The following is a 9881-nucleotide window of genomic DNA, read 5'->3' on the forward strand; positions in this document are numbered from 1 at the left end:
AGAACTTTGGCTGCCAGTACAATACTGAAGCCAAACCCTTGTCCAGGAGGCACGGAGCTGTGGACCCAGCCAGCAACGAGCAGGGACCTAGACTAGGAGGAGCCCGCCATACTGCACTCTCCAGAGGCACTGGGAGCCAGGGCACAAGGACAACATGTCCAGGCCTGGGGTGGTGGCTGGCTCCACAGAGCATTGCAGCCCCCTCCCCAAGCGGCCACACCACCCACCTAAACCTCCCACTGCCCCAGAACAGCAGGAAAATAAAAGCAGGACCCACCAAAATAGAGATTTCAGGACTAACCAATAGCAGTGATACCTGCAAGTCCTAATTAGCATAAATCTGAACCAATAGTGTTGGTGCTTTTTCAGTTTTTCAAAACCTGATTTGCATAAGTTTTGACCAATAGTTTTGATCCAAGAGTTATATAAAGCCCTGGACTGGCATGTTACAGGGGTTGATCTTGTTTTTTATAAGAGTAAGAATAAGAATGTATGAAGAAAAAGTGGCAGGTGGGAAACTAAGAGGCAGGAAACAAGTTTTGGGGGATTTGCAGTAACCTTGGAGAGTGTTGTTGCAATGGGTGAGTGGTGTGTATCTGCTCTCCAATGCTAGTGAGAATGTGGAATCAAGTCAGCTGCGGGTAGCAGACACATACCCTGCCTCGGTCCGTTAATAATTTAACAAATCTTCCTGGTTGCAGAGATCTAAGCTTTCACATACCTTGTTTGCCATCAAAAGCAGAGAATTTTCCAAGTTTCAGTTTTAGTTATCTAAATCACAAAATGTTTACAAAAGTGGTTTTTTAAAAAGCTTGCATAAAATTGACCGTGAGTTAAAAAGCATGCCTTAAAATGCAAATGTTCAATGAGTTCCACTTGAACCTAGTACTTATATTTTTGAGTGACAGGTAAAACTGGCAGTAGTCCTAATATGGCCACCTGTTCTTGGCCAAATACCTAAAATTTCTGAAAGCAGTTGTTGTGGGTAAGGAAATTTCTAGGTGGCAGTGATGGCATTTTTTTTAATAGTAAATTAAGTGGAAGTGTGGAACCAAGGTGTTCGGCCGTTTTCCCGTAGAATAAGTCTAGATCTCCCCAGAACTGCGGGGGAGGAGTCAGGTCTGTTCTTTATGTGTGCTCTTAGGGGTTTTCTGCCAAATCAGCACAAGTGGACGGAGGAAGAATGATTCCAGATTGTACAATTATTTGATAATTCTAAGTTTTTTTTCCCCTTAGGAAAAATCTAGTGTGAAAATATTTTCCAATACAATGTCTTGGTTGTTAATGTATCACACACTTCTAGAACTTTCCCAATGCAGTCATCTATATTTCCACACATATGAGGATTATGCCCACCTCTGCGCTTGAATGATGTAGACAACGTGTCAGTTGAAGTAGATGAAGGAGAGTTAAAGCAGTTTACCATCACTTTCCTGGTGTGTGTGTGTGTGTGTGTGTGTAAAGTTTTGTTTTTTGAGACGGGGCCTTGCTAAGTGGCTGAGACTGGCCTTCAATTTGTGATCTTGTCTCAGCCTCTGAAATTGCCGGGATTACAAATGGGCACCACCACGTCTATCGGGAAAGTCAGTCTACAGAGGGGAGGATCCTAAGGACATAGACTTGGGAATGTCAGGGGACACGGTGCAGCCTGGAGAGGGAACTGTAGCCTGGGCCAAAACTCTACCCTAAAGGATGGAGGAAGGAAGAACACAAATACCTGAGACAGAGGCTCCTGTGCACTCCAAAGACTGAGACCAGCCAAAATAACAGAGAATGCCCTTTCTGCACTGCATCCCACCACCACAAGCCTCTGGTGATAGGCAGCCATCGAGTACAGCACGAAGAGCTGCAGAGGCAAGGGATCTCTGAGGAGCAGCCCAAACCAGACACAAAGCCAAGCAGGAGGATGAACATGAGGTTAGGTAAGGAGTGGGCAGCTCCTGGTGCTGAAGCTACAACCAACTTCAAATACTGCTGACTGTCTGCCAAGAAACAGAGACTCCAGGTTAACCCACTGTTTACTTCAGCATCTACTATTTCACGCAGTACATTGTCTCTCAACAAGAAAATTACACGGTCGGTCTTCACAACACACTAAATACAACATAGATGTTAGAATTATCAGGCAGAAGAGATATAATGATAATCAGGATATTAAAGGTCCTAATGGAAAATGTATGTAACATACTAAATCAGATATTTGAGGACACATCAGCAAGATGGCAGAATAGAAAATCCCAGTCCTTTTCCTGCCAGAAAAACAGTTATCCACAAATGACAATGACTCCAGAGAGCTCAGGAGTCCAGATGCAAAGCTACAGAAATATAGTGGCACCAAAGTGAACAACCAATAGGTAACAACAAAAATTGTCCACAGCTCCACAAACAAGCTAACAGCTGTGGCTGCCTGCACAGTGCTATTCCCAAGCATGGCACAGCCAAGAGGGATACCCTCTGCCCGTGATTCCCCATCACAGAGGAGACCAGGGCAAGTCATCAGCATCCCCAGCCTTTCGTGGCACTGCCCATAGGACTTATCTGTTCCCCCATCTAGATCCCTGGGTGAACCTGTGCAATCTAGATACCTGCTGAGAACAAAAAAGGGTGGTGGCTATGTCTACCAGTCACTTGGTGAAACCCACTATGGTCCCCAGTATCCTGCTGTGCCAAGAACTTTTGCCACTAAGTACCTCCACAGCCATTGCCACTGCCACAGACCCACACCCTCCTCATGTCTTTCACTGCTGAGGATGCCACAGCGCTCAGAGTTGCACACCACAGTGGTTTGTTCCACAGAGGGGCCGGGCCGCTCTCACCTCTGCGAAAGTCAACACATAGATCAAGACAGATCTAGATAGATAGGTGTTCCACCATCATGGATCAGCAGATTCGACATTGTGAGAAAAGTCAATTCTCTCCCCTTGATTGATATCCAAAAAATAATTCCAAAATTTATAAAAGAAATGAGATTAGCCAAAATGATTCTGAAGCAGAGCAGGGTTGGAAGGCTCATATTCTCTGATTTCAGGACTCTGTGTTCTCCGCAGGAACAGAACCACTAGATTTGTTACAAGGAATTGGCCCAAGTACTTATGGAGGCTGAACGGTCCCAAGGTCTACCGTCCACAAGCTGGGGACCCAGAAACCTGGTGGGGTCATTCAGTTCAGCCCGAAGGCTGAAAACCAGAGGAACTAACAGAGTAAATCCTAATCCAAGGGCAGGAGAAGGCGAGATGTCCCAGCTCAGGCAGTAAAGCAGAAAAAGAAATGGGGGAAATTCTCCCTTCCTCCGCCTCCTCTTCTGCTTTTTCTTCTACCCTTTGGTGGATTGAGTGATGTCCACTCACATCGAGGATGACAATCTGCTTGAAACCATTATTCAAATGCTAATCTCAGCCACAGACATCCTCATAGACACGACTAGAAATGATGTTTTAACCAGATACCTGGACACCCCCTCATCTAGTCAGGCTGAAACACAGAGTTGACCATCACGGACACTTGCCGGACTCAACACAGTGCAACTGGCCCGGGGATGCCTGAGTCGATGGCACAGCACAGAGACCAGACAGACGCTGTCAACTGACCTTGGACAAAGGGCAAAGGTCATTCAGAGAAGAAAGGCAAGTCAATGAGGAAAAATCCTTCTTACCAGTAATCGATGTGGGAACAATTGGGTATGCACAGGCCAATCAATGTGCCTATAGACACCTCTCACTCATTTCATCAAACAAGCCGAACCTGGTCATGTAGGGGGCTAAGTCTAACTGTAAAACTGTCATTCTTTCAGGATGAAACATAGGAGAACATCTGCAGGAGCTGATGTGGTCAGTGAAGCTTTGGCTACAGCCCAAAACATCAACATGAAAGAAAAATGCTGATGAGTTAAGGGCAGGCTAGCTTTGTGATGCACTTTCAAAGAAGAGAGAAAAGGAAAGGAACAATGACAAGTTGATAATGGAGAGGCCTGGCAGGCACGGCCTTTACCAGGTGATGAAGGTGAAGGCCCGTGATGTCACGTGGATATCACGTACACCCTGGAGGGATGTGGCCTTTACGACTGTACTTCCCCAAATCCATAACTGCAGTAAAGTCATGAGAGAAGCAAACCAGCTCGCGTGGGGAACACTGAAAGGCAACTGGCCAGCACTCTTCAGGACTTGGGTCATCAGAAGCTCCACAGAAGCAGTCACAGAGCAGGGAAGACTGGGGAGGTGTGACAACTAAACATACCGTGCTACCCCAGGAGGGTTCTGGAACCGAAAAGGGAAAAGGTGGAAAATCCAAAAGAGGTCTAGATTTCAGTTTTAATGGCCTGTTTCTTATTTTTGACAAACGAACATAATAATATAAAATGGTGAAAGTGAGAGAGACATTTATGAGAACTCTCTTGTAGTACCTTCAAAACTTTCCTAAAAAATAAAATTATTCTAAAATAAAAACATTTATACTATTAGAATGCAGGGTAGAGGTTCCATTGCGGCACTGAAGGAATAAAGGGACCATGAAGGGGCTTATTAAATGATAATGGTGGTGACCTGCTAACTCTGGGAGCTGGCTGTATGTGTGTATTACTTTGTGAAAATTACATACAGAAAAAAAATTAATTGTGCATATTTTATAATTCATTAAAAATTAATTTAAATGTGATAATGTCATTAACTTTCCTGTAAGTATTTTTGGCTCTACAATTCAGAATTCTTTGGTAGTGAATATTACATATTTTGAAACAGAAGTTCCTTTTTGAGCATGTGATGATGCATCCATGTGATTTCACATTTAAACCTATGAAAGCAATGGTAGAAAGCAAACAGAGAAACAGAAACAGAGCAGAGTCCTAGTAGCCATGCTCTCCCGACCCTCTTTCCTTCCTGAAGAAACCAGAGAAGTGCTTTCCAGGCATCCTCATAGCAACGATTTAAATATTATTGTCTTTCTAACAGAAAGGATTTCAAATACATTAATATACATATACTTTTTTAATTGCTATTTAAAATGAATATTGGAGAACAACAATAACAAAATGTCTATCTTTCACCATTCTAGCACACGAAAACATTTCAATTTCATCTGTTCCCCATGTCAATATTTTAATCCCACTTGTTAAAATTTGGGAATCATAGTACAAATGGAATTTGAGGCAGATCTTTTAGATATTTTTCTTTTGCATCATAAAACCTTGAGAGCAGAGGAGAATCTTGAAATATTCATTTAGTTATGCACATTCAGAATATTGTCATCACATACCCATTTATTGTTGGGCTACTTTTAAAGAATCAAACTAAAGGAAACGATGGTGGCTTCTCTTTAGAAGATGTCATTCAGGGGGAACAAATGAAAGAGCAGAACTTTACTTAAAGTAAGACAGGACAATGCAGGTGACTGAATCTGCCTGGAATGTGCCAAAGGCAGTTTAGGGGAGAGAGTGTTTGCATACTTTTTTTGGGGGGGTGTATATGTACCATGGAACACATATGTGCAAGACCAGCAGCTTGGGAAGCCAGGATTATCCACACCGGCTGAGGACAGACCCCCAAGGCCCAAGTCTGCAGAGACTTAAGGTTTGCAGGTGCTCTGGCCACAGGGGGTAATGACACTAAGGAAGAAACAAGCCCACAGAAGGGAGGAGGAGTGGGGAGGAGAAAAAGCCACTGGGTCCTGGGGGAGCAGTGATGGCGACAACGGAGTGTAAAGCAGGGAAGGCTGGGAGATGCCGCGATAAGCTGTCCCTGGGGCACCAGGGCAATGACCCTGCAACTGCTGAGTTAGCAGCAGTGCCAGGCTCAGTGCCAAACATGGAGCAAAGCAAAGCAGATGGAGGTGAAGAAAAGCCCAGGCCCCGTGAAGGGTGCTGAGCCATCCAGCAGCCAGCAGAACCACTCAGCTCTCCAAGGTGTGGAGACAGCCCTTCAGGGGACCAAGCCCATGGGCACCACCACCAAGCATGACGGACCCAGGCAGGGGCCTGTTCACCCCACGGAGACAGGCAAGGCCAGGGAAGAGTAACCCTTTCAAATACTGCAGGTGTGTTTAGTTAGGACTCGTGGTAAGAGGTCACCTGGCTTCTTATGATTTCTGGACAGAAATGGGGCAACCCGCAAAGTAAGCAGGAGTTAACTGTTGCGGTCTGCTCTGCACACCGCTCCTGAGCAGCCAGGAAGCAAGCAGCTCTGCTGGGCAAGAGCTCAGTGCAAACACCGACGCTGATCAGATTTGAAAGAATGTGGGAATAACGACGTGTCTGCTTGAAAGAGTTCCTCAGCCTTCCTGTGCCCTAGTATTCTAGGTTCTATAAATAGTATTCCCGGTCACCGCTCTGAGCCTGTTGATGCATTTGGGTTCCTTCCCATAGCTATCTGTATGAGGACAAGGACACATTTACATCCAACCGTTGTGTGCCAGCATCCTCCTGTGCCACTCTCTAAATGGCACTCATTCCCAGGACTAGTCTTGAGAACCGCAAAAATAGTGGAGCTCCCAGTGCCAGACTGGCCTGAATTTTCAAGCAAGGATCCTATCCAGGGTCTCCATGCGCTTGGCCTCCCTGCGTCCCGTCCTGAGGCTTGCAGAGGTACTTGGGGCAGCGAGGAGGAGCCCCTGGAAAAAAATGTCTTCGCACTTTTTCCAGATACGCTTTAGCGGTATCTGGCTTAGGTGGAACTGGTCCTATGTCATACTTTAAAAAGGAAAAATTGACTTTATATCTCTAATATTTTATCTTGGAGAACTCTCTTGCCTACTGGGTGTGACCTAAATGTCACCAACCCTTCTCTGGGAGACCTTAAATATTGAGCAGGGAGACAGGAGAATGGACGCTGCTGGTTCATGCCCCCTTGTCTGAGCAGGGAGCCGTCGGCAGCTAAGACACGGCAGCATCTGACCTGTTTCCACTCAGTGTCTGTGAATAGCCTACCCGTGCTTACCCAAGCCAGGATGGTTTTAATAACTAAACGCAAACATCCTCACTGATACAAACTTAAAAAAAAAAGCACTTTTTCTCAATGTGAAAAAAAGGAACTCTGCATCATGGGTTATGAGAGGATGCACAGGGAAGGCACCGTGGCTGCTTTTCTCCATGGGTTATTAACTGCAGAAATAAAGTATCAAGAAAACCATGAAAGGGGCACAATACATCAAAATGCAATCTGCCCACCAAAGTGAGTTGGAGAAGAACGGCCCTCTGAGACTTACTCTTTTTCATAATTAAGTAGATGTGAATGAAAATGAACTAAGTACTCAACAAACTTGTCAATAAAATAAAGAGAAGTAGGAAATAAGATTGGTAAAAGATAAAGTTAAAAAATTATAAAGTCAAAAGACAAGCTATCTTTAAAATAAGTCAATTAGCCAGTCACGGTGGCACTTGCCTGTAATCCCCATCTGCTCTGGGGCAGTCTCCAGGAGGATTGTGAGTTCAAAGCCAGCCTCAGCAACTCAGCAAGTCCTTAAGCAACTTAATGAGATCCTGTCTCTTAATAAAATATTAGAAAAGGCTGCGGATGTGGCTCAATGGCTAAGCCCCCTGGGTTCAATCCCTAGCACCAAAATAAAATAAAATAAAATAAAACAAAATATAAAAAAAAATCAGTAAATTATTAAGTGGCCCAATGAAGCAGAAAGAAGTATATACACATCATTTCAAAAGTAAAAAAGAAGCCAAAACCTCAGATATGGATAAAAATGAGTATATTATGAAGAGATAATTTGACAAAACATTTGAATATTTTGCCAAAGCATTTTACATTACGTTTAAAATGGATGACCTTCAACATATGAAAATAGTCAATATTGATCAAGGAAAATGTAAACACCCTTACTTAAAAGAACAATAAATGAAGGAAATTGAGAAAGTTATCAAAGAACTCTCCTCAAAATGACTTTAAGCCTATGTAGTTTTATAAATTAACACTTTCAAGTCTTTACATAAAAAGAGTCATTTAAAAAATAGCAGTTCATCGTTTTCAGGGTGTAGGGCTTGAGGAAAGTGTCTCTTTCTCTTTGTGAATCGGGCCTGCGCCTCATCTCCACACCTGATGTTCACACAAAGCAAAATCATACAGAGCCAGACCACATGCCGACACAGCAGACCAAGCCCTGAATAAACTGTTAATGAATCCAAGCCCACGGTAAAAGGATATCAAGGAAAAAATTGCTCAGCATGAAGAAATGTTAATAGAATTCATAACACTTTAACAGCTGAAAAGACTGCCTCATTGTTAAGTAGATGGCAATAAGCTATTTGGGGAAAGTGGATTAATTCGTGTGCACATTCACGTTAGAACAATTCACAGGGATGAGGGAGGGCCCAGATCTTTCTGCCAGCTCACAGTCACATCTATTCTGAAGCCATTAGGAAGCGAGAATGGTGATTCTTCCTCAAACCGTCAAGCAGGGAAAGGTGCCCGAGAGTCTCTGACGTGGCGGATGCTATCTATCAGGTGTCCACCAGAACACCAGACAACCAGCCCCGCAGGCCACCGTGGTGGCGTGGTTCTTACCTCTCAGGGAAACCGGGGCTTCCAGGCTCATGGCTTCTTGGAAGCCTGAGCTCATCATTTTGCTGTTGGGGAACTTGGCCTTTGGTCCGGGAGCTGACCACTGGGTTGCCCGATGCATCCCTCCTGCTCTGATGCTAGAGGATCCAGGGGAGGAGAGAGGGGACAAAGAGGAACGTGAAAGGAGAGGACCAAGACCCCTTCCCAAGCGCTCCGCAGGTCACACCTAAGCCAAAGAGAGAAGAGAAACTGAAATGGGTGAAATGTTGAACATGTTTTAAGTAAATGTCTTACTTTTCACCTTTACAAAAGTGCACCCTCAGAGACGGACACTTCTCACCAAGTGGCACATACCCGTATGTTGAGCCACCGTACAAGTGTCAAGAGCTAAGATATCACCAGTCCCCATCCAAGCACGACTCCCGCCACTGCCCGAGGAAAGTCACTAATTTGATTATTAACAAGATATGTTCATTTTGTCTGATTTACAAAATGTACTTTTTGTTTTCTTCTCCTCGTGTTGTATCGTGAGAACCATCGGTGCTGGTGTGCATCTGGGTCTGTCCATCCTTGTTGCAGGGTGAGTGGACCATGGCTTATTTATTTATTCTCTTCTTTCCAGGTAAAAACTTAGTTCTTTCCTCTTTGGGCCACTCTGGGTAGGGCTCCTGTGAACATAGCTGTGCATGTTTTTGCATGTGTGTGAAATTCTAAACGAAATGTCTGACTTGTGGAAACCGCCAGCTTAGCTTTAGGAGACCTCGCCAAGTGGCTGTCCAAAGTTCTAACTTACACTCACATTCCTAGTGTACAAAGTTCCAACTGCCCCACACCTGTGCCAACATCTGCTCTTTTATCTTATCCATCCTGTTAAGTGGGTCATGGTATCTCATTTGAGCTTTGATCTTCATTTTTCTAATAACTGTTGAAGTTGATTGCATTTTTTATACAGATGGGCAACTTAGATTTCTCATTTTTGAAGTCCCCGTTTGAGTCTTTGCCCATTTTTCTATTTGGTGGCTTCCCACCCCCCCTTTTTTTTTTTTTTTAAAAATGTCCTGTATATAATTTTCCTGTTCACTTTCCTCTCTCTCTCTTTTCTTCTTTGAGTTTTCCAAGAATCCTCCTTTTCTATACATTGTCAACCTCCGGACAGCAGATGTGTTCTCATATCAGGGTCACCCTGTGGGCCTCACCCTCCATTTTCCTTAAAACAACTCACAAAATAGCCTGTCGATTAGCATTGGGAGGTTCTCTTCACCTGCTGAATTAGTCCAAGGTTCTGGTCCTGTGGTTCTAACAGGGGTCTACCTAGGGTGGGAACTTCTCTAAAAAAGTTGAGGCAAACCAGAATATGCTGTGTGTGGAGATGACCTGGAGGATGTG

This window comes from Ictidomys tridecemlineatus, chromosome 8, assembly GCF_052094955.1.
Source record: "Ictidomys tridecemlineatus isolate mIctTri1 chromosome 8, mIctTri1.hap1, whole genome shotgun sequence".
Taxonomy (NCBI): Eukaryota; Metazoa; Chordata; class Mammalia; order Rodentia; family Sciuridae; genus Ictidomys; species Ictidomys tridecemlineatus.